General features: G+C 35.9%; 1 protein-coding gene and 1 long non-coding RNA gene across 5 annotated transcripts in view; both read left to right on the top strand.

Moving 5' to 3' along the window:
* On the top strand, positions 1-26,173 carry LOC134809889 (uncharacterized). The gene is made up of 3 exons (XR_010156613.1): positions 1-1,234; positions 1,725-1,883; positions 26,032-26,173. It is a non-coding gene; the product is annotated as an uncharacterized LOC134809889 (long non-coding RNA).
* Positions 1-27,870, top strand: part of AKT3 (AKT serine/threonine kinase 3) — a 360,266-nt gene that overhangs the window by 123,165 nt on the left and 209,231 nt on the right.

Genomic DNA, 27,870 nt, shown 5'->3' on the forward strand with positions numbered 1-27,870 from the left:
ATAGGGGTGGCATACATCTGGATGAAGTTACATGGACTTTGAGGTGTTTTAAAGTAGATGAATCTTAAGCAAAGTCTTAGTACGTCTGTTTTGTTTCAAATCAGCATATGCCTTGACTTTCTCATTTTGTTAGGCTTCCATTTCTTTATCTTCGAACTTAGTACTTGCAAGGCTCCTAATTTCTTTAAGATTGCTGTATAATACCATTCACTTCATTCTTGTTTTGGTTTGCCTTTGAAATAGCTTTAAGAACAAAATACCTCTATAGCTGTTATTTTTCTGACTTTTAAACCTTTATTGGTAGGGCCATTCTTTTTTCTAATTCTTGCTTCTCATTTTCTTCCAGGACTATGATTCCTTCAGCCTTCTTTAGTTCCTTTCTTTCTAGTAAATTCCATTAACATTGGGCATCAAGTACAGCCATTTAAGGCCTTTTATGTTTTTCTTGACCCCAGGTTTTTGGAATCTGAATGTTGATTTATCACTATGACAATGATTGGTAATTGTAATTTCTAACATTGATTACTCACTATGGTATGTGCCAGGCACTATGCTAATTGGTTTATATAAAATAACCTAAGCTTTAGAACAACTTTCTGTGGTAGGTGTTACCAAATTATTATCATCCAGTTTTCTAGTGAAAGAAATGGGAGTTTCAGAGGGATTAATGTTATCCAGGTTACACTGATAATAAGTGGCAGAGCCAGGATTTGAATCCATGTATTTGACTACGAAGCATATACTTTTTACCCCCATCTCAAGCTTTCTGTCTAGCACTTGCATTTTCTTATTTTTACAGATTAAAAAAAGTATGTGGCAGATGGTTTAGGCTAAATATAACCAAAGCTAAATGCATCTCCCCCTAAATTACTTACCACTGTACTTAATATTTATTTAGGATGTATTTTGTGTTTAGCACTAGCAAAAGGAAGAATAATTTTACTTTTTAATAATATTTGAAATACTTACTTTGAACTTCAAATTCATTCTCCCATTCTATTTATTCTTCCATGGCATTGTCTCAAATGCCTGTCATTGGCTTCTCTCCTCTACAGTTTGACCCATCAGTTGGGCTTACATTTGTTTCCCACAGGTGATTGTGGTGAGCATGCACCCACTTTTGCAGCTATCTAATAAAAAGATGGAAATAGTTGGACAACTCATATCAACTATGAGAATGACTGGTGATGACTGATAGTAAGAGCTGGCTACTCATGCTAACGTTTGTTGCTAGGTATGTTGCAGTAGTCTCTAATAAAAATGGTGGAAAATGTTATGAGAGGAAACACAACGAAATATTTTTCTGGGTATAAAGTAATGTTACAAATTGCTTTTGGTATGAGTAGCCAGTTAAAGTTTCAAATATCATACTTAGATGATATTTTTAGAAACATCTTGAAAAATAGTCATGTGGTGCAGAATGATGTTTCAGTCAATGATGGACTGCATATATGACAGCGATCCCATAAGATTATAATGGAACTAAAAAATTCTTATTGCCTAGTGATGTAACATCATAGTACAATGCATTACGTTTTTATGGTGATGGTGGTGTAAACCAACCTATTGCATTGCCAGTTTTGTATAAAAGTATAGCACATACAATTATATACAGTACATAGTACTTGATAATGATAATAAATGACCGTGTTACTGGTTTATGTATTTATTATACTGTTGTCATTTCAGAGTGTACTCTCTCTGCTTTATTTTCTTTTTTAAAGGTTAACTGTAAAACAGTCTCATGCAGGTCCTTCAGGAGGTGTTACAGAAGAAGGCGTTGTTATTGGAGATGGCAGCCCCATGCACATTATTGCCCCCAAAAGCCCTCCACTGGGACAAGATGTGGAGGAGGACAATGATATTGATGATCCTGACCCCGTGTAGGTCTAGGCTAATATGTATGTTTATATCTAAGTTTTTAACAAAAAAGTAAAAAAAATTTAAGTAGAAAAAAGCTTATAGAATAAGGATATAAAGAAAATACTTTCGTACAGCTGTACAGTGTATTTGTGCTTTAAGCTGTGTTACTGCAAGAGTCAAAAAGCTACAAAATTAAACAGTTTATGAAGTAAAAAAGTTATAGTAAGCTGAATTTATTATTGAAGAAAGAAAAATATTTTGTTATTGTAGCCTAAGTGTACGGTGTTTATGAAGTCCACAGTAGTCTACAGTAATATACTAGACCTCATATTCACTCACCAGTGATTCACCCAGAGTCACTTCTAGTCCTACAAGCCCCATTCGTGGTAAGTGCCCTATAGAGGTGTGCCACTTTTTTTTTTTACCCTGTATACTGTATTTTTACTGTACCTTCTCTATGTTTAGATTTGTCTAGATACACAGATACCATTGTGTTAGAACTGCGTATTCAGTACAGTAACATGTTCAGGTTTGTAGCCTAAAAACTAGGTGTTTCTATGATGTTCACTCAGTGAGGAAATTGCCTAATGATGCATTTCTCAGAATGTATCCCCATCATTAAGCAATGCATGACTGTAATGGAGTAATGTGACCTGGTATTCTTTTCCCTTTTTATAGTTCACACTGTATATTTTTAAACAATACTTCAGTGTTTCAGTTTATTTGTGAACTTTGATTTGTGCACTCATTTACACATTCATACATACATTGATTCACTCCTTCATAAATACTTTATTGATGAAATATTACTTACTGGAAGTGCCAGTGAGGTACAGGAGATACAGCAGTACACAGTGCTGAAATAGTCACAGCCCTCATGGACTTGACAGTGTGTTTATCATTGGATTGGATTTAAGAGAATTAGGTAATTTTTTTCTGTTGAGAGTTCATGCCATATTTGACTTTTGGATTTTCTGAGATTTATATTAATACATTTGAAAATTTTGGTTTTAGAATTAGGCTAATGGTTACAGTTGTACCTCAGTTTATTGTGCTTTGTTTAATTGCACTTTGCACATATTGCATTTTGTACAAATTGAAGGTTTGTGGCAACTCTTTTGAGCAAGTCTATCTGTGTCATTTTTTCCAACAGCATATGCTCACTTCATTAGCATTTTTAGCAATAATGTTTTTAATTAAGATACGTACTTTTTAAAAGACATAATGCTATTGCACATTTAATAGACTATAGTGTAGTGTAAATATAACTTTTATATGAGCTGGGAAACCAGAATTTCATATAACTTGTTTTATTGCCATATTTATTGTAGAGGTCTGTAACTGAACCCAAAAGGTCTCTGAGATATAACTTCTATATAGATTTTGATTTGGTCACTACATATGTTTATGATTGCTAGCTTATACTTATTGGCATTCTGAAATTTTTCTTTTTTCACTTAATATTGTTTTTGTGCTCTGTCCGTGTGCAATGTAGTTACAGCTGTAGCTAAAGCTATTGGTAGGTTATGCCTTTTAGCTGCTGTATAGTATTCCATTTGAATATGTAGCACTACTTTTTATTTATTCTTTAATTGATAGACTTTTAGAATATTTCCCCTTTTCCTCTTCTAGTCAGTTAATACTACAATAATTGAGGTCTCTTATGAGTCAAAACTTTAAACAGCTTTGAAAGAGAGCTATCTTTTGTCTCATTAATGTAATTTTAAAATAGAAGTATTTGAATTTTGCCTTTAGTATTTTTGATATTTTGCAGAAAGTTCCAGTTGACTTAGTTTAAATGGAGTCTAGTTTGTGTGCTTTTCATACCTTACCAGTAAAAGTCCTGAACTGGTCATTTTACTTGGAGTGTATGAATTGGCATAGCACAGTACTGAACAGGTAAAAGGAAACAAAGTATAGGAAAGCAGCTAATTATAGTAATTGCAGCTGGTTTCAAAGTACTTCTAACAGTTTGTGCATAATGCTTACTTGAAAGCATCAAATGGGTGCTAGTTGTGAAATAGAACACCTGTTTGTTGTTGAGCATGTGTTTATGCAGATGATTGTTGTTGTCAAAGCACCTTGATGTAGAGTAGTCCTGTTTACATTTACATTCTCCCCAAAGGATTAACAGTGTTCTCTCAATAAATTTGCAGTCTATTCTCCTCTCAAAGGCTGCTGTTTGGAGGGTGGTGTGAAAGAGGCAACAAGTGCTTGCTAATCACTTGAATATACATAATTAGCTACAGTCTGGTGCACTGGATTCTTTGTAGAACCATAACAATACTGATTGGCAAATGCACATAACAATAGATGTGTCACCATATAGTCCTTGAGAGTGCTGGTTGTTTGTTCATTGGTATTTATTACTTATTTTTCTCAACATGAGTTAAATTTGTATTATCAGTACACAAACTCTTTTCCTGTTCTTTTAAATGAACCAGTGTGTTATATAACAACTCTGTCATCACTAAGAAGCAGTGTTGTAAATTTCTAGACTACCTAGAGTCTGAGGGTATTATTTAAAAACACATTTGCTGTATTTAGTAATTCCAAAGATTGAGAAACGTCCAGTCAGCCACCGTCTCTTCCCTTTGGTAGGCTCAGCAAGGGAGTGGAGAAGCTTTTTAATGGAAGAAAGAGGCAGCTTTAGGTATGCTGTGGTTGGAAGGCTGTTGGCATGGGAAAGCTGGAAGTGTGGGTATCTTGTGTGACTGGTCTGGGGAACATCTTAGCTTTTTCTATTTGGTCCTTGGTTGTCATTGCCCAAGTCCTGACCGTTGTGGGCCTTGGCTGCAGAGCTTGTGGTTTGCCATCCTGCGTTGGTTGCAAAGGTTGTGGCTCAGAGTTCTGTGGTTATACATGATCTCACTGTTGTCCATTTTATATTCAGCCTCTCAGTGGGTAGTGTTAAGATGAGGCGAAATTTATTTAGAAAAAAATATGTAAATCTATATGAGGAACAATATTAAGTAAATAATGTAGATGGCATGTGAATATGACACAAATTGTGAAGGTGGTAAATGAAATTAGGAAGAAAGGAAAAACTGTTACATGGTAATTACATATGAGGCATTTCACTGAGTGTTTTCCCATTTTATTTCATTTTATCCTCTTCAAAGCTCTATAAGTACAATATCATAATCCTGAAATTATAAATGAAGATTCTGAGGGTTAGTGAAGTACATTGGTCCATGGTTGCACAGCTAATAAACAGGAGCTGGAATTCCAACCCAGAGCTTACTGACTTGAGCTTACTGACTTTTGACTCTAAAAAGAGGCACAAACTATTAGTTTACAAATGTGATCATTCCATGAACTGAGGTCTTTCAGTGCGTCACTTCTAGTGCCTTCTATTTCTCTTCACAGAACACTCTTTTTGGATAAAGAGGGTTTAAAAAATAATCTCTCTATTGATTTTTAAATAGCTGCGGTGGCTAGCTTCCAAGTCTGCAACTATGTACTTCCTTGTTTCAAGCTGGCCTCACTATGTGCGTAGAGGACGCCTTGGCTTATCCTAGTTACTGTTGCTGTACTGAGACCATCCAGTAAGAGTGACTCAGAGGTTGCCCATTACCTCTTCTTGCCCCTTAGTTCTTGCTGTATATCAAAGCAAGTGTTTTCTAAATTCTTGCAGACTCTTTGTTCTCTATTGCCTTATTATTGGTGATATTGCATGCCATTTATCTTAAACGTATGGATGGTAGAAAACATGAGCTGCTACAACAACATAATATATATCTACAGCAGGCTATTATATATATTTTTTGCTTTCATTTTGGCTTGTGGTAGATACTTACATATAAGAGTTTATGCTATGAGCAGAAATAATCGAAATGTCACGGGATCCTTCAGGTGTCACTCTGCCAGCTGGGAACCATTGTGGCCTGTGGCGCCCCTGCTTGAGTTTCACTCACTCCCACTGTGCTCGTTCCACCCACTCAGCCCGGCAGGCTGCACTCAGTTCGCCCAACCCGGATCCCACGCCTGATGAGGGCAAACCAGGCTCAGAGCACTGAAGGGTGTGTGAGAGAGCTAACACAGGGTCTGGCCAGCTGTGGTGGGGCAGGCAGCTCTGGGTGCTGGCAGAGGTGCCGGCTCCTTGCCAGGCTGCAGCTGGAGCAGGCGTACCACACATAGTTTCTGGTGCAGGTGCTGGTGTCTGGAAAAGGGGGATGCGGTGGCACCTAAAAACTTGGGGACGCCAGCAACTGCAGAGCCTCAAGGAGTGGGTCAGGCGTGCTCTCTCATTCTCTCCACCCGCGGCTCGGCGAGCAGGGGGAGCAGGTTTCAGCTTGTTCAGTCCCACCACCTCACCCCAGCCGGCGGCTCCCAGGCTGGCCCAGCTCCACTGCCACTTCCTGTCACATGGGGCAGCTGCCCAATGCAGGCAGAAGGCAGGAAGGCTATAGTGTTACAGCCCTGGCTCGGGAAATCCTGATGTCTCGGCCCCCAGAAGTGTCACTGCTTTTCACTCCTGCAGTCCAGCAAATGGGAGCATGTCACCACCCACAGTTTGGTGAGTTGGCCAGGAAAGTGTTGCAGCCCTTTTCATGCCCACTGTTGGGTGGGTCCCGAATTCTGGTCCTTTGTCCAGGAAGAATGAGGTTATATGGACAACTGGAAGGTGAGCAAGGTGGAGAAGTTTTACTGAGTAGCAGAACAGCTCAGCAGAGAGGAGACCCAAAGCAGGCAGCTCCTAAGGGTAGTCCTTACTTACCTTGAGTCCAGCTGAAGCTGGGGTTTTTATGGGCTCAAAATGGAGGAAGTGTGTGCTGATTGGTCCCTGGGCAGGAGGAAGTGCGTGCTGAGTGGTCCATGGGTGGACCTGGAAAAAACACCATTTCATTGGCTGAAAGGCGTAAAGGAAATTCTCCCTCCAGGTTGTGGATTCCAGCTAGAAGGAGCAGCCAGGTTTTCAGGCTTCATGCTGTGTGTGGCCTGAAGGTTGGGTTTCACTGGGGACCTGTCCCAATCTGCCTAGGAATTTGTCTGCCTCCTGCCACTATCACAATTTTATTTCTGAAATACACAAATATTTAAAGCTGTTAGGAAGGTGTCAGTAGAGAGACTTGGAAAATACAGGCAAGATGAAAGTAAATTATTCTGGTAATAAAGTGACCCATTCTTATTAGGGAAAATGAAAAATATGCATAAAGAAGAACACTGTAATCTATCATTTATTGTCCAGAGATATTACTAATATTTTATGTCTCCTTAATCTTTTGTCTATGCACATATTTTTATTTTTAAAATACAACATTTGGAATTTTATATCTTGCTTTTTTTCTCTTAATATTATAAACGTTTTCCCATATCATTAAGGACTTTTAATAGCATTTTATAATTATTTACCTAACAGTTCTCCCTGATCATTAGACAGTTAAGATAGATTTCAGATCTTTTTTTAAGGTAGATTTTTATGAGTGAAATTACTGGCTCAAAGGATATGGTTACTTTCATGTCTCTTTATAATCTATGAGGTACTTGATTTTTTTCCTGGAAAGGCTGTACCCATTTATGTTCTCACCATATTCTCATGCTTTAAACTCAGTGCATATGCTCTTATTTTCACTAGTATTTTGAATTCCATCCTTTTAATCTTTTCAAAATCTCAAATCATTACCTCTCTTGTATTACCAGTCTCTCCCTCTCTGCTTTGTCATTCACACCGGCATATAAAGGTGCAATAGTATCTTCCATCCTAAAAAGAAAAGCCCCCTCTTGACATATTGCTTCCCATTCCGCTACTGCCTCTATTTCTGCTTCTCTTTTAATAAAATTTTATTGCATGGTTTGTCCACACTGGCATCTTTCATATTCTCACCTTGTAGTTAATTTTCTGCCCTAAACTCTAGTTTATTTGGATTTCTTACTCCTCTGAAGAGTCTAATAAAAATCATTGACATCCGCGTGAACATTTTTCTCTTTCTTTTTCTCCATCTCTTAATATCATTCAGCACAAGTAGCAACTCAATTCTTGAAACCCAACCTTGGTTTCTCCTAACTCATTGGCTCTTCCTTTCTGATCTTGTATCAGTTCTTGATACACTACCTGATGCCTACTTATTGGAGGGCCATGTGACTCCATGGAGGACTCCTTTCCCTAAGGAAAAACTAAGTTTCCCTGAAGTCCTTTTTGTCTCTAATAACTTTTTTCCTCTTCTGGGATGTCTGGCATATGACTCTTGCCTTAGAGTCCATAGACTGCAAATGAGTTTGTGCTTTTAGTGACACGTACTTTAAAACTCATTGATCTTAGTTTTATTAAGTCTTTAGATTTTTGAAAATTTTCTTTCAAGTGGTTATTCTTTGAAATCGTGAAGAACTGACAGCATATGACCAGACAGTTTTTCTACAAAAGCATGGGGATTGCCTGTCCTGTCCTATCTGTTCCCATAAAGTTTTAGGTGAAATACAAAGGTTTATGATCTAAATTCACAATTGCTAGTATGATGCATTAGCACACCATAAGTTCACAGTACTCTTTGCACTATATTCCTGAATGATTAAAACTTACAGCTGGCATAGTATCAAGTGCTGGCTGCCCAAGTGTCTCCCTCACAACCTATAGATAGAGTTTATTGCCTGTCACAGAAAGGGAGTACACCACCCGGTTAGAACTTTAGCAGTTTCTTGGAGGGAAGAAAGCAAGGATAGTATGTACTGAGAATCAAAGTTTGGTTGAGGTTGAGTCAATACTGGGTGTGTGTGTGTGTTTGATTAAAATTGGATGATGACCATTATGCAACAGCAAGGGATTCAAAAAATCTTACATACTGTTGGGGCTTTCTATTGAATCGTTGATGCGTGTTTCAGGAGTTTGCTGTGATGAACAATCAAACCGTTTGCCAGGGTGAGGCTCTCCCTGAATAGTCAAGTCATGTTAACGTACACTGTGAGTTGTTTAGGGAGTTGATAGCTTTAGTCTTCAAGTTGTATGTGGTTTCCGTTAAACTATTAATGTCATAGGACTACAACATATTACTTCAAGCTCTTAAAATGGCTTTCACTTATTTTTGAGAGATGTAGCTGAGTGCTGCTTATAGTCAGGTCAATTCTTATAAAACGCCAACATCCCTCTATGCCTAAATATCAAATCAGTGTTATAATTATTTTTTTAAACTAAGATTATATCAAATTTTTTAGTTTGATACTTACAAAATAGTTATGATGCTTTTTTTTCTTGGTTCTCTTTTTTTCTTTGCTAGAAAGACTTTGAACTATAAGGATGGAGGTTCCTTTTCTGCAGACTTAAGAAAGAGGATGTGAAACTTGGTTTCATGAGTTCTAAATACCTCAAGTTATTGTTGCAAGAATAGGGTTTTCAGTTTTGCAATTTCAGCCTATAAATTACAATGAAGAGTAAGAGTCCTTATAATAATAAACTTTTGGGGCTGGGAGCAGTGGCTGACACCTGTAATCCTGGCACTTTGGGAGGCTGAGGTGGGAGGATCATTTGAGGCCAAGAGTTCTAGACCTTCCTGGGCAACATAGCAAGACCCTATCTCCACAAAAAGTGAACAGAATTAGCCACGCATGATAGTGCATGCCTGAAGTCCCAGCTGCTTGGGAGGATTGCTTGAGTCAGGAGGTCAAGGCTGTGTTGAGCTGAGATTGTACCATCGCACTCCAGCCTGGGCAACAGAGCAAGACCCTGTCTCAATCAATCAATCAATCAATCAGCTAACTTACTTTTGGTATTGTATGCTGATTTATGAAGGCTGAACCTAGGATTAAATGTTGTCTTTTGTCTGCCCTTTATTTTTCTTCCCTTAACAGATGCCATGTTGAGCTGCCTTGTCCTGATTTTGACCCACAATGTGTATTCAGCCTCAGCACTTATTATGTAGGTTAGGCTCCTTTTAAATGTTAATGTTTCACATTTATGCTTGTGTGAATTGCTCATTTTCTGTCATAACCTAGGGGTATGGAAGGAATCTGTTGAAGACCAAGGAGGTGGGCTTTACCACAATACTGACATCTCTCTTCTCAGCTCAGGCAGGGAGCCTTGGCTAGGCCACCTATTGCCACTGCCTATGTAGAAGGTGATTGGCAGAATCTTATCTGCTTTGCTTTGACTTTTCATTGCCAGAGTTTGTTGAAGGATGCCAGATGTTTGGGAAAACAAGTTTCTTTTTGCTTTCTATCCCTATTCTTGCCAAATTCTTACCTGTTTTTTCATGAGGATGCCCTGGCTTGCAAGAAAAAGCAAGAAAAATAAAAACATAAATTTGATTCTTAATTTGAGCATTCTGACCCATTTTCAGCTTTATATATCCTTGGTCCATTTTTCTTCCTGTTATTTTGACAACTCTCATGGCTGTGGGACTGAGTGCTTGTTCATAGATAAATATTAACTTTCTTTTGGGTTGAAAAAGAGAACATTGGTTGCTAAGTTGAGCAACCACAGACTGAGATTTTCAGAAAATTGATAACTTCTTTTGAGAATTTACCTGTTGTAAGCTATAGAAACTGAACTTAAATATTACCAAACAACCATATTAAATATTTGCCATATTTTAGATTGTTCCCTGCATTAATTGAGTTCACTTTATAGGTGTAAAATATTTTTATATTTAGTAAGTAGATCAAATAATATTAACCCCACAACTTTTTCCCACACGTTAAAAAACACCTGACTCTTCATCCAGATAATTTTTCCAGATTTCACCACCGGAATTTACTTATACATCCTTTAATACCTAAATAATCAGTCTTGTTCTGTTATTATCTGCCTTTCGTAAATAATTGAAATGGATTTGGCTTACATATTGGGGCGTGGGTTAACCTCCAGTTGGAACTCTAAATTTATCAAACTTAAGATCTGTTATAATGCCCAGCAACAGAATAATTAAAACAGATTTGAAAAGATGAGTAGCACCCACCAGCATACTAGACATTAATGTTGGAGGTATGAAATTCCAGACATTAATGTTGGAGGCATGAAATTCCAGAGCTGCCTGCACTAGGCCTTTATGAGAACTAACCTTTTAAAAAGGCCAGTAGCTTTCCTAGTCTTCTACGAAGTGCCAGATAGATGAGTGAATGTGTATAAACACCTTTCTGTGTGTACTTTTTAGCTATTACTTTGAAAATTGTAACAACATATCTACTGCTTATCCATTTTGAATCAACTGTGATATCTTTTAGCCATGTATATGTGGCATATGTATTGTTTTCATTAAATCGTCGAAATTATATAAGCCAGTTACCACTTTCACTAATTTTTTTTGGCAATGGTATTTTGGAAGAATTAAATATATTTGAACTGTGTATTGAAGTAGTCAAAGTGACCTTCAAAAGGAATGTAATGATCTTAAATATAATATTTTATCTTATTTAGTTGTCACAAGGACCTTATTTCTGTGGTTATGCCCCCGACCCTTAACCCTTGCAAATCTCCGTATGCAGTGAGCAGTGTTACTGCTGGAGTATATTATTCTTGTCTCTGAAGTAGAGACACAAAAAAGGCTGAGTTCTGTTCTGTTATTCTGCTAGATTGGTCACATGTTCCTGGAGAGTGGTGTTATAATTTTTTTTCCTGCATCTTTGCAGATAGCACAGTGCCCCCATGGAATATTTCACTCACTCTAGTCACTGGTGAAGTCCTACTCATCAACCCTTCAAGTTATAGCTCAAGTTTCACCTCTTGTATCTTGTCTTCCCTTGTCACCATTTGAAAGTAAACTCTTCCTTCTGAAACTGTCAACACTTTCCAGAACTTTTCTTACTGCCCTTATTGCAGTTTCATTTCTTTTTCTCTTTTTTTTTTTTTCTTTAAAGACAAGGCTCGCTCTGTCTCTGAGGCTGGAATGCAGTGGCCTTATCATAGCTCACTGCATCCTCAAACTCCTGGGCTCAAGCTAACCTCCCGAGTAGCTAGAACTACGGGCATGCATCATCATGCCAGGCTAATTTAGTTTTTTTTTTTTTTTTTTTTTTGGTCTAGACAAGGTCTTGCTATGTTGCCGAGGCTGGTCCTGGACTCCTGGCCTCAAGTGATCCTCCTGCCTTAGCCTCCCAAAGTTCTGGGATTATAGGTGTGAGCCACTGTGCCCAACCCTACTTTTGTTTCTTGTATACCTGATTTTTCTTCTATATTGTAGGATATTTTATAACAATAGTTGCCTTTTCTTCATCTTTTTTCCCTCAGAAACTGGAAAGTATTTTGTTGGCCAGAGATCTGAATGATTTAAGAATGATTTTAATTTAAAATTCAGTTTTTTCTCCCAGGAGATACTGAGCTCTTAAATTAGTATTTCTTAAAGGGAGGGCAATAGTCCACCTGTATTAGAACCCCCTTAATCCTTGGTAAAAGTGTAGTTTTCCAGAAAATGAAATTAGAACTTGTAGGTCTGGATCCCAGAAGATGGATGCATTTGTATTAAGTGCCATGGTAAGTCATATTTACACAAAAACTGAAGATTCATTCCCTTAAATTATTATGGAAATAAATAAACATTAAGATACCATAAGTCTTATAATATAGGAAAAAATTCCTTACTTTTGCATTTGAAAAAAATATGCCTTTGAAAACTAAATTCCTTATTGATTCTCTGTTTTTGGTCTTGATTACTGATTTGCTCACCTAATAGTTCTCTAATGTATGTAGGTTTAAGGAACTAAAAATAGAGATATTACTGACTGAACTAGTTAGTATGTAAAGTAGAAAATGGTACAACTGCATACTCAGTAACGGGTAGTTTTACCTTTTTCTGGATTCTTTGTTGTTTTTTTTTTCCCTCAATTTTTCTAGATTTTGGCCTACCTTGTTTATCTTGTTTGTTTGGTGTAACTTTTTCTTTTGAGGACTGCAGGGATGACAGTCTTGTTTTCCTCTCCTGTATCACACAGCATTGTTACAGTGGCTCAGAAAAGCATTTCTGAGTACTTTGAGGATTATTTATGTTTGTTATAAAATGAAATTTGTTGTTTCTGACTCGGAAAATAAGGATATAAATTTCATAGGAATTCATTTTAAATGAAGTTTCTTGAGAGAGACAGCTTTAACTTGAATTTTGCAGCAGCATCTAAAACGAAGCCAATGAAAACACCTTTTTTTCCCCAGACAGATATTACTCTGTCTCTCAGGCTGGAGTGCACTGGTGCATTATGGCTCACTGTATCCTCCACTTCCTGTGCTCAAGTGATCTTCCACCTCAGACTCCCAAGTAGCTGGAACTGCTGGCAGGTTCCACTATGCTTGGCTAATTTTTTTTTTGTATTTTTTGTAGAGACAGGATCTCTACCCAAGTCTCAAACTCATATCATGTCCTCAAGCCCTCCCACCTTGGCCTCCCAAAGTGCTGAGATTACATGCATGAACCACAGTGCTTGGCGTCAGTGGAAACACTTTACTCTTGATTGTGCCATTTTCTATAGGGGTTGGTGGCTGGATTGTACTTTCTAGTTGTGAAAGTAATGGTGAGGTAATGGCTTTGAGTCTAGGGATCAGATCCTTCAATCAGTAGTAATATAAGTGAGAAGTATTAATATGACATAGTGAATTATCTATAATTTCTAGAGAACATTTAACTTGCATTCTTAGATCTGGAGATGGAGGACCGGTTGATTCAGACTACATTGGCTTCAAAGTGATAAATTCTATATTCGCCTCTACTAGGACATATAGAAAAAGAAAATAGCTTTGAAAGTATGGCTCTTTCTTTCTTCTTTTTCTGAATAGTGACAGGCATCTATGAATAGTGATGAATTCAGGAAAACTCCTAGGCTAGACGTTATCTTGACAGTTGGTGGACAGATGCTCCTGATTTGAGTGTGAGACTGAGGTATTCAGAAAGCACTTCAAAACACTCTCCTATGCCAGCTAACATTATTTTCGTTATATTGTGATTGAGTTTTTAGTTGCTTTGTAATAATCCCTCAGATAAAGGGCCTGCTGTGAGCTGGGAAAAATGTTTATGATTTCTTTTGAGCGTAACAGCATATAGTCATTTTTATAAATTGTTTTTCAGACCTTATTATTACTTATAAACTAATGTATTAAAACACATATTAACATATTAACAATTTCACATTGAACATTTTAAATGAAAATAATAAATGTTAATGTTTAAATGAAAAGTGGCCTTGATAATTTTGAAAATGGGTGCCCAGACTTACTGCATTTCTTGAGAAAGATTAATTGCTTCCTAGACAGGGTTCTTATGGTGATAGTTGTTTTTACATTGCTCATGTCTAATATAATATTTGAGGTATAATTTGCCATGGTATTTCTTTTTCTGAGTTAGTTGATGTTTTATTGAAGACATGAATCATTATGTGATTCTCTCCATTTAGGAAAAAATTTTCCATCTTTTTCAGTAGGGATTGGGCAGGTCATTCTCATCCAGGGTTCTCTAGCTTAGAATTTGTTCTTCTTAGTCTGAAGGAAGTTGTTGACTTTTTATGTGTATTATAAGGGCCTTCTTTAACTTCATGCTTTGGTCTGGGGGTGTGATGATCACTAGAAATGGTGAAGTTATGTGATGGGGGAAATGCCTTTTATAAAACAAATTTTGGCAATTATGTTGTTTTCCCCTTAGCATTTTATTCATATGCATGTACTCAGAAGCATGCACAGAATATTTAGACATGTTAACATTTAGATGGAGCTGCTTTGATGGAACTTTATATTATAGAGTAAATTTAGGTTGTTGCTATTTTAATGTATATCTTTTTCTCTGAAGTTTTATAGTATAATGTTTCTTTTTTATGATAACCAGTTCAAATGTAAGCATAATATAATAAAACCTTAAGCTCGTAGTCTAGTCCTTGCAACACGAATATATATAGCAGATGTGTCAAAATATATGAATTGTTCTTAATGTTAAACTTTTGTTCGTGAGAATAACGTAACACCTGCTGTGACCTGCTAAGCTGTGTAAATTTTAATGACTGTAAAACTGAAATGTATTCATAGCCAAAATGTGTTTGGAAATTATTTGGAATGTCTTATGCTTGGCTCCTTTAGAGATTTTGTTATATAATATGTAGGAATTTAAATCTGCTATAAAAGTTGAAAATTATTATAACGTCTATGTTACTTAAAAGTTATCTAGAAAATTATAATACCTAGGTTACTTTTATCTTTTCTTAAAAAAGTTATCTGTAGGGTAATCTCACCTCTGATGTGCCTTGCCTGGAAGCAACAGAAGTGTTATCTAATACTACACAAATTTGTTTCCTTTTAGCAGTGGCATTCTTTAATTCTACAAATATTTTGATACCTTCTAAAAGTAGGTAGGATTACATTGGCATAGTAAATTTCCCAGGGTTATTAATTCCTTTTTCTCTCCATTATGTAAAAAATAGTAAGAAAATATAAGAATTATAAGGGTACTACTAGTTTATATTTGGTAGTATAGTAGTGGAAAGGGAATGATCCCTTTCCTCCGCATCATAAGGGTTATGGCCAACACTCCTATAACAAAATACAGATTAATAAGAGAAAAGCATAACAAATCTGTTTAATTATAGTTTTACATGACACAGGAGCCTTCAGAGTGAAGACCCCAAACATATGGGACAACTATCCATTTTTCAGTGCTTAGGTTCAGTGAAAAATGGACAGCTATGTAGAAATAGGACTGGGCAAAAAGGTTATGATCTAATATTAATAGACTGCATATAAAAACTCACCAAGACCTGTCTGTTCAGATTCTTCTTGGCCTCTCTCTTGTAATGTTTCTTCCTCCCAGGTATGGGACAGGACCCCTCTGATGAGGGTCTTATGACCTATATTATTGGGACAAGGGTAGGTCAGAGAATTTCTAGACAGAATTTCTGTCTAGGCCAGTTCCTAGACAGAAAGGTGAGGGGAAGGTTAGAGTAGTAATTGTAGTTTTTATGGCTGGCTTTGGAGAAGAGAGATCTAGTCTTTATTATCTGCTTTGGTGAGGAGGAATTCTGGTGTCTGTACTTGCTTTGGGGGAGAATGAGGGGCAAGAGACAGGAGGGCAGGAGAAGATGACAGAGATCCAGGTTCTGAGGCTGCTTCTGATACCTTCCAGTGTCCTTTAGTGCAAAGTACTTTGCGTGCTGAAGTGCCATATTTTGGAGTATTGTTTTCTGAGCTCCAGCATTAGCCCTATTTGCCAGTAGAATATGGTGTGGCAAGTACTTTAAAAGAATGCTTTACATGCTTATTTTCCCAAGAGTATATACCGTGAGCTTTTCGGAATAGTTGGACCATCTGGGAATACATAAAAAATGAAAGGAAAACAACAAGAGATTATTGCATTTTGATTGGCTCCAAATTGCATTAACCCTTAATATTTATCTACTTTATAATTTTAAGATACTAATATTTGAGGAGATCTCTTTATTCAAATTACTGGTTTAAGATAATATTATGATATTAACAAGTCTCTTTTTTTCTCCTCACATCTTTTAGACCAGAGCAGACAGGCCAAGTCAGGCTGAGATCCTATTTATGATAAAAATCATAGAACTCTATGTAGTATTGATAAAACACATGAAGATTATATTATACTTAGCTTTTAATTATATTTTGACATTTGCTCATGTTTGATTTAGAACTTTTTAATTTTTTTTTTTTTACTATGTCTTTTGGTCTCATCAAAAAGATTTTAAGATCCTTTTTATTTTGGCAAAAATATATGTAACATAAAATTTACCATTTTAACCATTTTTAACCATTTTTATTTTTATTTTATTTTTAATTTTTTTTGAGTTTGAGTTTTGTTCTTGTTGCCCAGGCTGGAGTGCAATGGCACGGTCTTGGCTCACTGCACCCTCACCTCCTGGGTTCAAGTGATTCTCCTGCCTCAGCCTCCCGAGTAGCTGGGATTACAGGCATGTGCCACCATGCCCCGGGCAATTTTGTATTTTTAGTAGAGACGGGGTCAGGCTGGTCTTGACCTCCTGATCTCAGGTGATCTGCCCACCAAGGCCTTCCAGAGTGCTGGGATTACAGGTGTGAGGCACCACGCCCGGCCACCATTTTTAGATATACAGTTGCTTTCATTTCTTATGTCTCTCTCTTAACACTAAGGTTATTAAGTAAGTATTTAAGAACATACAAGAGATGTTCAGTGTAGCAGAGATTGGCCAAATCCGTTTGCGCGTAGTACACCTACTCTGCCCTAGCACCAATCTAGACTGTTTTTTGCAGCTGTCTTGGAGTTAGGTGTGGCCATACGACTGAGTTCTGGCCACTCACATGTGAGCAGAATTAATGCATGCCTCCTCTAGGCTTGGGTCATGAACATCTGTGTTCAGTGTTCTTTCTCTCTTCCCTTCTGATGGCAGTCATGAAACCAAGGAGATGGAAGAGCCTCTAAAAGAGAGGATTCTAGGTCCTTCAGTCACTGCCATTGAAAGGAAACATTGTTTTGACCTTACATGAGCCAGAAACAAAACTTTCATTGTAGTAAAGCACTAAGTTGTCATGATTTACCTCTCTCAGCAGCCAGCATTACCTTCACTGATACACTCAACAGTGATTTGAGTACGTAATTTAGTTTACTCAAAATATACTTCTCATTTCTTAGCAATTGGAATTGGTAGTCAGGAAAACTAAAGTTGAACTGAGGAGTGAGAAATTGGGGTGTGACTCCAGTTGGAGGAAGACTCGGTGTGGAACTCGATGAGATGAATAAAAGATAGAACAATTTGGAATGTTTTGTTAGGGAATTGATACAAAAAACTTAAAGTTAGCAGAGAGTTATGTGAATAAATTAGAGTAATTTGGGGAGTTGTAGGAGTAGGGGGGCATTATGAAATAAGAAAAGTCTCTGAGAGTTGGGATAGGATTTAAAGACTATCGGTTTTTTTAAAAAGGAATTTTGCCACATTCCACATGCAGCTTGCAAATGTTTTTGCAATGACTGTCTTGACATACGTGATACTCAGAAAAAGGTGGAATGTTTAAATAAATAGAACTGCATACCTATATATCTTGTTTGCTGGGAGTTAGATTCATTACTTGAATAATTTCCCTAATGAGTCATTCCCTTAGGGGAATTATCCCCTTAGGGAATGACTTATCCCATGAAAATAATTGGATTATGGCTTGTTTTGTGCATATATGAAATCCAGTTTGTTGGACTTCTACAACACCTAAATATAGGTGAAATTTACCTTGTGTTTTGGACATGCAAAATATTGGATAGAATATTTAAAAAGAAAAAATTCATCAATTCATTTTGCTAGCATTTACTCTTCATAATTGAAGCTGAGGCTGGGCGCGGTGGCTCATGCCTGTAATCCCAGCACTTTGGGAGGCCGAGGCGGGCAGATCACGAGGTCAGGAGATCGAGACCATCCTGGCTAACACGGTGAAACCCCGTCTCTACTGAAAAAAAATACAAAAAAGAAAATTATCCGGGCGTGGTGGTGAGGGCCTGTAATCCCAGCTGTAAGGGTAGCAGCCTCGGGAGGCTGAGGCAGGAGAATCACTTGAATCCAGGAGGCAGAGATCGCAGTGAGCCAAGATCATGCCACTGCACTCCAGCCTTGGCGACAGAGAGAGACTGTCTGAAAAAAAACAAAACAAAAAGTAGATAGGTAAAATGTTTGTGGCTTTAGATAGCTTTTTTTTAAAAAAAACTTTAAAGTGAAGATTTCATAATTATAAATTAAAAATACACTACATGACTCACTTGATGTTTCCAATTTTCATCTCCTATGTAAATAACGATACAGAGAATGCATACAATCGTTGGCTTGTGGACATCCATGTCCCCAGTTGTGTGTATGTTGGAAATGGTTATAAGACATGGGGATTTTCTTACCTCCTGTTCATAATTGCTTCAGCTACAGATCAGATTCCCTTCTAAACAAATGGTAAGAGACCACCTCAGCTGAGCCTTGGGTGGTGTTTTAGGAGCAATTGCTACCTCTACTTGAAAAGGAAAGGTCCTCTGTTTTCTTATGCATAGCATCCAATGTAAAATGAATGTAGCTCTCTTCTTTGACCTTACTCTTGTTTGCATACTTTAATGGGTGTAATCATAGAAATGTTGCATATTCAGCATAACTGGATTCTAACTTATAATTCTAACTTTTAAAAATAAAAGTACTATTAAAAGGAATTTGAGATTCCAGGATTTCTTACAAGTATAATGTAGAATGTATGTTTTATGATCGAAATTAGCTGGACTTGAAGTCAAAAGAACTAGTTCAATAACATGTGTCTTAACTTGAAATCTTGGTTTCCTAATCTGTAAAATCACCAATATACTAGAATCTTGGTGTTAAAAGTAACCTATGGGGCAGTTTGATACCACCTTTAACTCAGAACTCAAATTTCTTTTATAACATCTTTGATATGTGGCCGTCCAATGATAGGGTGCTCAATGTCTCATTCTTTAATCAGGTGCTTATAGCTTTGAAACTCTTGAGCATAGAATACTGATGGTAATATTAATATCTGACTTGTCTCTCATATGAAGTAAGGAGAATGAAAGCAAATATTAAAGTAGCAAGTAGTAGTTATACAGTGCTTTTTTAACTAATGACATGTGGGAACTAGTTACCATTTGTATTAATAATTTTTTAAAATGATAAACTAAATTTTAAATCTCTGACAATGACCGTTGGAACCCAGCCTGTTTATCAGGTGGAGTCTGCCAGTGCTTCCAATATTTTTGATACTACCTAGTCCTTGAAAATTAAAAATCTTGACCCACAATTTAAAAGCCACTGGGTATGACTCTTGGGAAGACATTTCGATTACCTAGTATACAATAATAGTAACTAAAAGACTTTAATACAAATTGAAATTATATGGAAGTTACTTAAACATTTCTAAAGTAACACTAAACCACATTCTTTAATGTATTATGTGTCATGGGTAGCATTGCCTGTAAGAGGTAGCAGCAAGCTGAGTTTATGAAGGAAAAAAACTTCTGAGTGAGCTAAGGAGCTGGTGGGTAGAGTGTGGAAGATGGAGCAGACAGACTGAGATCCATCCAGGCCTGGGAGGGGAATGGGAGAGAGACCAGGGACAGAAGCCAGACTTGACACAATCCCTGAAGAAGATAAAAGAAAGTGATTTAATCACCTTCCAGATCTTACTTGCAAAAGGGCTACCTATATTCTTTGGATGAAGTGTTAGTATTATTAGAATGACCCATTTTTACTTGTGTTAGCTTCAGTGGATCTTTGTTCCTTGTAACTGAAAGAGTTCTAATAGAGCACTAAGGTTAAAGACAAGTATCAGGGGTAAATATTTGGCTGAGGCCTACTTCTGAATACTATTCTAGACATGACCTCTCCTCTTTTCGTTCTTTTTTCCACAACATCATTATAAAATATGAAGTAATCATTTTTAATTTCTTGTCTTTCTGAATTTAAAATTCTATGTTAGGTATTCTCATTGCTTGATTTGTGTTTATTATAGAAATGAAGAGTTTGTTTTAAACTATGCATTACTTGAATTTCTGCTGAGGAAGTCCATATCCATATGTTAGGTTTTTTGCATCCCAAAGTCTTGGATTAGGTTTTGCCATCATTGTTAGTGTATCAATAGACCACTGCATTATTTTCTTAGTGGTATGTCAGTCTTTGACTTAATATTTGCAAGTATTTAATAATACCCCATACATTATAAATTAAATTGTATTTGGTACCTGCTAGACCTTATGAGAAATTATTCACATTTAATAAGAAAACAGCAACTTGTTACTTTTGTGGCAGATATGAGCTCTTAAAAGATGCAACATAGGTAAATAAAAATGAGAATGTTTACCAGACCCACTAGGATCATTTGGTTCTGTAATTCTTATTTATGAACATTTTCTTACAGCTTTGTTCTAATTTAATTATCCCTATTCCCCTTTAGGTAAAGGATATCAGAATTGTGATTATATGAAGAAGAATTCTTCTTAAAAATCATGTATTCTTGGCAAATATTTCTTATTAGAAGCTTTTAAAACAGTCTTAATTTTTCCTTACAGACATATTTTTCTGCAGTGTTGTCATTGATATAATCAAAATGGTTTCAGGTAGTTCAGAAATTGTTGACAGATTTAACTAAGAAAAACTTTTGATCAAATGCTGTAACAACACCTTTCCTGGACAAAGCCATCATTATTTTGTTAAATTTTCAGATCTTATATTCACATCCCGTTTACCCTGAGTATTATCACTAAATGGAGTATTCAGTGTACACACATATCCTCAACTTGATTTTCCTAAATGGAAACAATTGTTTTTTCTCCACTAAGAATGGCTTTTTATTCATATGAATGTGATAAAAAGATAAGTCATTTGGTAACACCTTTGAACCTGTTTTCAAAATAATGAAAATTTTCTCTTCTAAAAATACTTTTTTTCTTTCCCTCGTTTATTTAACAAGAAGAGTTATTATGTAATGTTTTTCTGCAGATTTTTAGAAAAAGAATGATCTCTCTCCACTTTGTAGAGAATGATCCCATTTTTTGTTTAACACCAGATAGTATCATGACATTGTTAATACAGTAGGATTCACCCAGTTTGAAAGTATGCAGAATCAGACTTCTGTTGTTGGTCACATATTTCTCAATCAAAACATCTGTCTATGTCAAAACCAAAGTCGGCCCAGTATAATGAACTTTTAAGACCCATGTTAATATTTAAAAATATTTGGTAAACTGTAAAGCAGTATACAAAAGTGAATATTTTTATCCAAGGTGTAAATTGGTCATATGGCCCAATACCAGTAGCATAAAGGGAAGCCACTATACTAGTAGTGGGTGACCAAGTTTATTTCTGTTAAGCCAAAATGGAGATTTATTATAGAAAATTATTAGTGGTACTTTCTGGATGAAGCCATTCCTTCTTAATGTAATTATGCCCAATTTCCTGGGTGGAGTCACAGTCTTTCTTTTAAAGACAGATTACTTCAAGCTTTAGTAGGGACTCTTAGTTCTGTCTTGAACTAACAATACCTTAAAATATTCTGCTTTTTCATGTCCCCAAAATATTGATCAGAAGGATACTTGTGGTCAAATGGATGCTGTAGAAATTCAAACCAGTGATTTTACTCCACTTGAAATTTAAAGGATTCATATGAGTTCTAGTTGAGTATGTCAGTTTTAGAACATAGTTTATATTGAGTAAACACAGAATATTTTACCTAAAAGGGGCACACAGATGTCATTACAGTGAATTTACTTCTGATTAAACTAATCTTGTTCCCTATATATTTTGATATATATTGTGCCATGATAACCAATGTACTATTAGTGTTATTAAAGTCTTGCTTCAAATAGTAGATTTGTATAGAATTTTGAAGTAGACAAAATAAGTCAATTTATGTTTAGATTTAAAAAAAATGTGAAAGCTTTTCTATATTCTCCTCCCCGTGCCAGATAGGTGCTTGGCACATAGTACTTAATAACTATTTAATAAATGACAGAATTTCTTTTCCTAAAATTTTTAGGACATATGCAAGGAAATTTCTCTTGCATCTAGGTTTACTGATGTATATGAGGAAGAGTTACATCTGCTTCAGTGAAATACAAAATTAAACCAGGTGATCTTTCTGAAAAATTATTCTTATGGTGACATATCAGAAATCTTATCAACATCTATAGTTTATTCTGTTGGAATTTTCAAAATATACTGTACCTTAACTTAGAAACACTCCAATGAACTTGTATTCATTAGTTTTTTGTTGAGTTAAAGAAAAAATATCTTTACAAAGTGGACACATTGTTTAATTTTGTTTTGCATTTTACTAGATTGCAGTGCAAGGCCAATAAATTAAACCTAGGCAGTTCTCTTGCTAATTACACACAACTTATCTTGAGTATCAGATATTCAAATCCATTTTATGAATATGGTAGAGAGAATAACAACTGTAAAACAAAGCAGTGTGCATGTAAGTGACTGTTAGCGTGCATTTCAGAAAGGATAAATGCTCACCATATGGTACAATTACTGTGTCCAAGTTTTCAAATTAGCTTCTCTCATCCTCCTTATTACTGTCTTTAAAAAGAGGGGAAAAAACCCAACATGATTTATCTACTCTGCAGCAGAACTCTTGACGCAAAACAGCAGCCCAGTTCTGTCCAGTTTTTTTTTCCCTTAGCATAATAGAGGCTGTCGGACTTTTTTATACTAATTACTGTGTGAGCCTCAGATGAACCCCCTTCAATTCACAGGGCTTTGTTAAGGGAGGAGCTGTCAATGTGTCTGCCCGTTTGCAGCTGTGCTGTGGCTTTAGCTTGCTTAACATTATGCTGCTTTTTAGACTTGACAGAAGGGATTTTTTTTTTTTTTTTTTTTTTTTATTAAGGCAAAGCAGCCTTGTAGCGAAATGGTTTAAGCAGCTGCATTGTAGGGAAGCACAAAGAAGTTATTATTGTGTCTGTTTAGGGGGGTAGGATGGAGGGGGAGATATTCGGCTGCTGTTGATGCCGATTGTTGACTTGCCATCTGCCAGATAGGGAGAAGAAAAAAATGACAGCTCCAGCAGGGTGTTCAAGAGGTTGTTTGGAGAGACGCATAAACATGTGCAGATGTCGAACTGAATAATGGCTAGAACTTGAGACGGTTTATGATGCTGCTGATGTTTGTGCATATACAGAATGAATGTATGTGTGGATTTGGTTAACCAAGGGTACATACTAATTATCATTGTTTTCCTGCATCCCCCCTCCCTTATTTCGTTAATTAGTTTAGGGGTTTAATACTTCCTCTTCTGTCCCTTATTCATGTCTAGTTTTAGAAAGCAACTTCTTTAAATGGCAATACAAAGTTTCTTATTTCTCCGTGTTGATGGTAGATAACCTGTTTGGCTAATGTTAGGTGTGTACTGCTAACTGCCAAGAGGAGCTTTTGATTAAGGAATCAGTCAGGTGATTTGGTGTGATCTTAATGCATACATGAACGTTTTAACACTAGTCGGCACATAAACTATTTTAAACTGAATCGATTTGTTTTATAGCCTACCACTAGGGGTGAGGTAGAGAGTACCCAGTTTATTTTGTAAGTAATTCCATAATACTTTGAACTTAAATGTCCTTAGTTGTGAAACAAAGTTATATAGTAACCTGGCCTTTTTGATCAGTACATACTCTTTTTCTCATGGTTGTCATGGATTCTATAAATGACAAGCATGCATTTTTATCAAGCATTAATGAGTTGGTTGTCTATTTCCTTCTGATACATTCTTGTCATTAGGTGTTAGAGATTTGATATATCTGGAATGTTTTCAAATGCTGTGATAACATTTATATTTAGATGGAAGTGAGCATGTTTACTTAAATGTCTGGTTTATTACTTTCACCTTAAATAATTGAGAAGAAACAGTGACCTTAGGTAAAAATTTTCCATATTACTTATTTTCTAGAACACCAAAAATTTTTGTAACATTTCAGAACCAATCAATATGAATGGAATAACTAGAAAACAAAAAAGAGAAGCTCTGACTTTTCTCCTTTTTTCTTTTTTCCGCCCAATGTGGACTTAACATTTCAAAAAAAAATATGTGTGGAGAATTAAAAAGTGCTTATTTTGACTTTTGGAACTCATGCCTTCCTAAAACATTTAAGGTTTTGTTGCATAATTATCAAGCAGAAATTGCCCAAAGCATGGTTGAAAGGCCAGCGTACTGACAGAGCTTCGTGTCCAGAGTAATGTCTTTCTGAAAGAATTAAAGGAAGGTTATCTGTTATTTTCTGCTTTTCATAAAGAAATAGAGGTCAGGTCTATCTAGAAAAAACTTTCTCTCTCACCGTCAGTTTTTACTCAAGTGACTCTAATCCGTGTTTGCTGAAAAGGCATAGAAAGTCATCAGCCACCTTGACTTTTCCTTTGTCTCATGTATTTCTTTCTTTTATATCGGTGGCCAGGAATATGTCCATATTTGTGCGTAGGATTATGTCCATGTATTTACAGTTTCATAGTCAATCCTAATATCCCTACCAAGTTTGGAGGCGAGCAGTATGCCATTTTTTAAGTAGAAGGTGTTTGTTATTAAAGTGAGAGGGTATGGTTTGTCAGTGGTCAGGATATTAATGAGTGACTGGGAAAAGCAAGCTTATACCAACTTTTATACACAAGCAAACTTGCAGGTCTATGCTTTATTAATGATATGTTACTTCTGATTCTTTCAGAGCCATTTGCTAAATCTTAGTAGTACAGGCAAGTATACATATTAAGGTGATTGAAATATTAAAGGCAGAATGTCTTTGAAGTTACAAAGACCAGATTTAAATATCACTTAACTTAGATGAGTGAATTTACTCATAGTCACTTCAACTATTTAAATGTGAATTTCTTCATCTTTTGAAAGAAGGAAACAATACTTGCTATTCTAGGATCTTGTGAAAACAAAATGAGATAATAAATTTAGAATGTCTTGAATGAATTCAGTAGTAGCTGTTAGTATTTTTATTAGGTGTTATGTGCAAGTCTAGAGCTCTGTAGCTATTACAATTGGAGTATTTATTATAATGCTCTGACTATCATAGAATAAGAATACCAAGCTGTAGAGGCTGTTTGAGAGAATGGTCACAGATAGAAGGTTGTTTCTTGGAACCTTATGTTTATTTAGGGATATATGATTGTTTTATAAATGTGGAGGGAAATAAATTATTTAAAGAAAATATAAAGAAAACAGTTGGATAAAAGTATTTCGGATGTATGGTATTAGTGGTTATTTAGTGATGATGATTTCAAATTTTGTTCTTTTGTTTGTTTTTGAGATGGAGTCTCACTCCGTCACCTAGGCTGGAGTGCAATGGCATGGTCTGAGCTCCCTGCAACCTCCACCTGGGTTCAAGGGGTTCAAGCGATTCTCCTGCCTCAGCCTCCCGAGTAGCTGGGACTACAGGCACGTGCCACCACACCTGGCTAATTTTTGTATTTTTAGTAGAGACGGGGTTTCACTTTGTTGGCCAGGCTTGTCTGTAACTCCTGACCTTGTGAACCACCCGCCTTGGCCTCCCAAAGTGCTGGGATTACAGGCGTGAGCCACTGTGCCTGGCCAGCTGATTTCACATTTTGTTCTACAAAATTATTTCTCATACTTAAAAAAGTAACCTCAACTTATTTTGGAGCTGAACTTTTCTCTGCTACGGCCAGTACTTAAGCTGTATTTGGGTTATTATCTTTAAAATGAGACTGTGGAACACCTAGCTAAAAATAATATTTCTTCTCCTCATGGAGGTTTAAAGCATTATTTGATTGTCACAACTCTTTATTTTGCAGATGAAGAAACTAATCAAGCTCACATAGGGATGAAAGTGCTGAGATAAGCAGAAGTGTTTTCTTAGAGAAGTAAAGAGGATATGGCTTTGGTCGACATGAGGAAGTCAATAAACCTAAGAGTATGATTAATTCCCATACAGATGTAGGTGGTGGTTCTTTACATTTTTCTTTTCAAATTGTTTTCATCCGGCATTCCACGCTAGTAAATATTACTGAATAATTTTGGATGATGAGTCAAGGGTTGTTGTACCTGGGAGAGCCACCTAATTTAGTATTTAAGAGTCTTTCATAGGACGGGGTATAGTGACTAAGAACTTCTATTTTGGTTTAAAAGAATAAATTGGTTACACTAGAAAAATAACCCTCACTTTTGAATGGAGTGCTAGTAGCTTCATATAAGGATATTTTAATGTTTAATGGCACATGGTGATGGATGCCAGTATTTCTAGACAGATAGTTAAGTGTTACAGTCTAAATTTATAAACAAATAATTTTTGTTGTTTTTTATAAAAAACAACTTACAGTACCAAAGAAGTGGAAATATCCATAGCCTATGAAATATATCACAAATGAGGATGAAACTGTAAGGACATTTTCACAAATAAATGAAACCGTACTTGGTATATTTTCAGGATAATTCAGAAAACTTCAGAAACTTCTAGCTTTAATGTATATTTGAATTGTGCCTCATCAAAATACTGCATGAATAGCAATTTTTAAAAATATTGGCCAGTATGTTGAAAACAGAGTATTTCACTGTCTGACATATTCTTTAAGGCATCTTGCTAAATGTTTTGGCTTAAATTTTTTAATGTGTTTTAGTTCAAAAAAATCTGATTAAAGATGTGGGTAAACGTGGTAGCACTTTTTAGAACAGAAGATGATTAAGATACAAAGGCAGGAAAAGCATAAATCGTGAAGTTTGTCTATTTTTTTGGCCAAGCAAGTCACTTATTTGCTTGAGACTGGAACACAGCATCAAAGTTCATAATTTTATACTTCTAAGCAAGAACGCATAGAACAGCAGTTGTTGTTTCCTGGCATCTTTTTGAAGAGATATTTAAACGTAAGTATATATATTTATTATAGAAAAGAATTTTATAAAATGACCTTCTTTCCCTTCCCTGAACTTGTAGTATGTTCAACTGTTAAGCTAGTTCCTTTTACCTTTTGTTTTAGTAAAGAAGGATTTTAAATATAATTTAAATTTTTTTGATCTTAAAATATCCATGATATTATATACTTTAAAAAGAATAAGACTGTTTAGTAGTTCAAATTTTAAAAATCTAATTTATTCAAAGTTATGCTAAATAATGGCATAGTTCCTGAGTGAACTACTATACTTTGAATTACAGAAGCAAGGACTTTTTTGAAAAAGTAAATACAAAACCTAAATAAAACACATTTTTACTAAATGGCAATCAGTGTCATCCACGTGAGATCTTGCTGTGTCAAAGTAAATTTGCTGTTTACCTGCTTGTAATAATTTTTATCTTCCTTCAATAGAAGCTCTTTTTTTTTTTCTTTTAATGCTAGGTTTTGTTTTTTTTTTTCTATATGGGAGAAGTGGTGGGACCTGGAAAGTTGGATAGTTACTAATTAACTTGTATGTAAAACTCTGACTTAAAGATTAGCACTTTTTATATTCTTAAATTAAAGGTCTATCATACCACTGGATTATATAGGGTAAGTTACTCAGTGTTTTGTATATAAAAAAAAAACTTTGATAAGTGAATGCTAGAAAACTTTTCCTTTCTGTGAAATAGCAAAAGGAATAAAACACCCAGTGTACATTGATTGACTTAGATTCTAGAATGGATAATCCTTATGCTATGGAAA

This window comes from Pan troglodytes, chromosome 1 (assembly GCF_028858775.2).
Source record: "Pan troglodytes isolate AG18354 chromosome 1, NHGRI_mPanTro3-v2.0_pri, whole genome shotgun sequence".
NCBI classification, from domain to species: Eukaryota; Metazoa; Chordata; class Mammalia; order Primates; family Hominidae; genus Pan; species Pan troglodytes.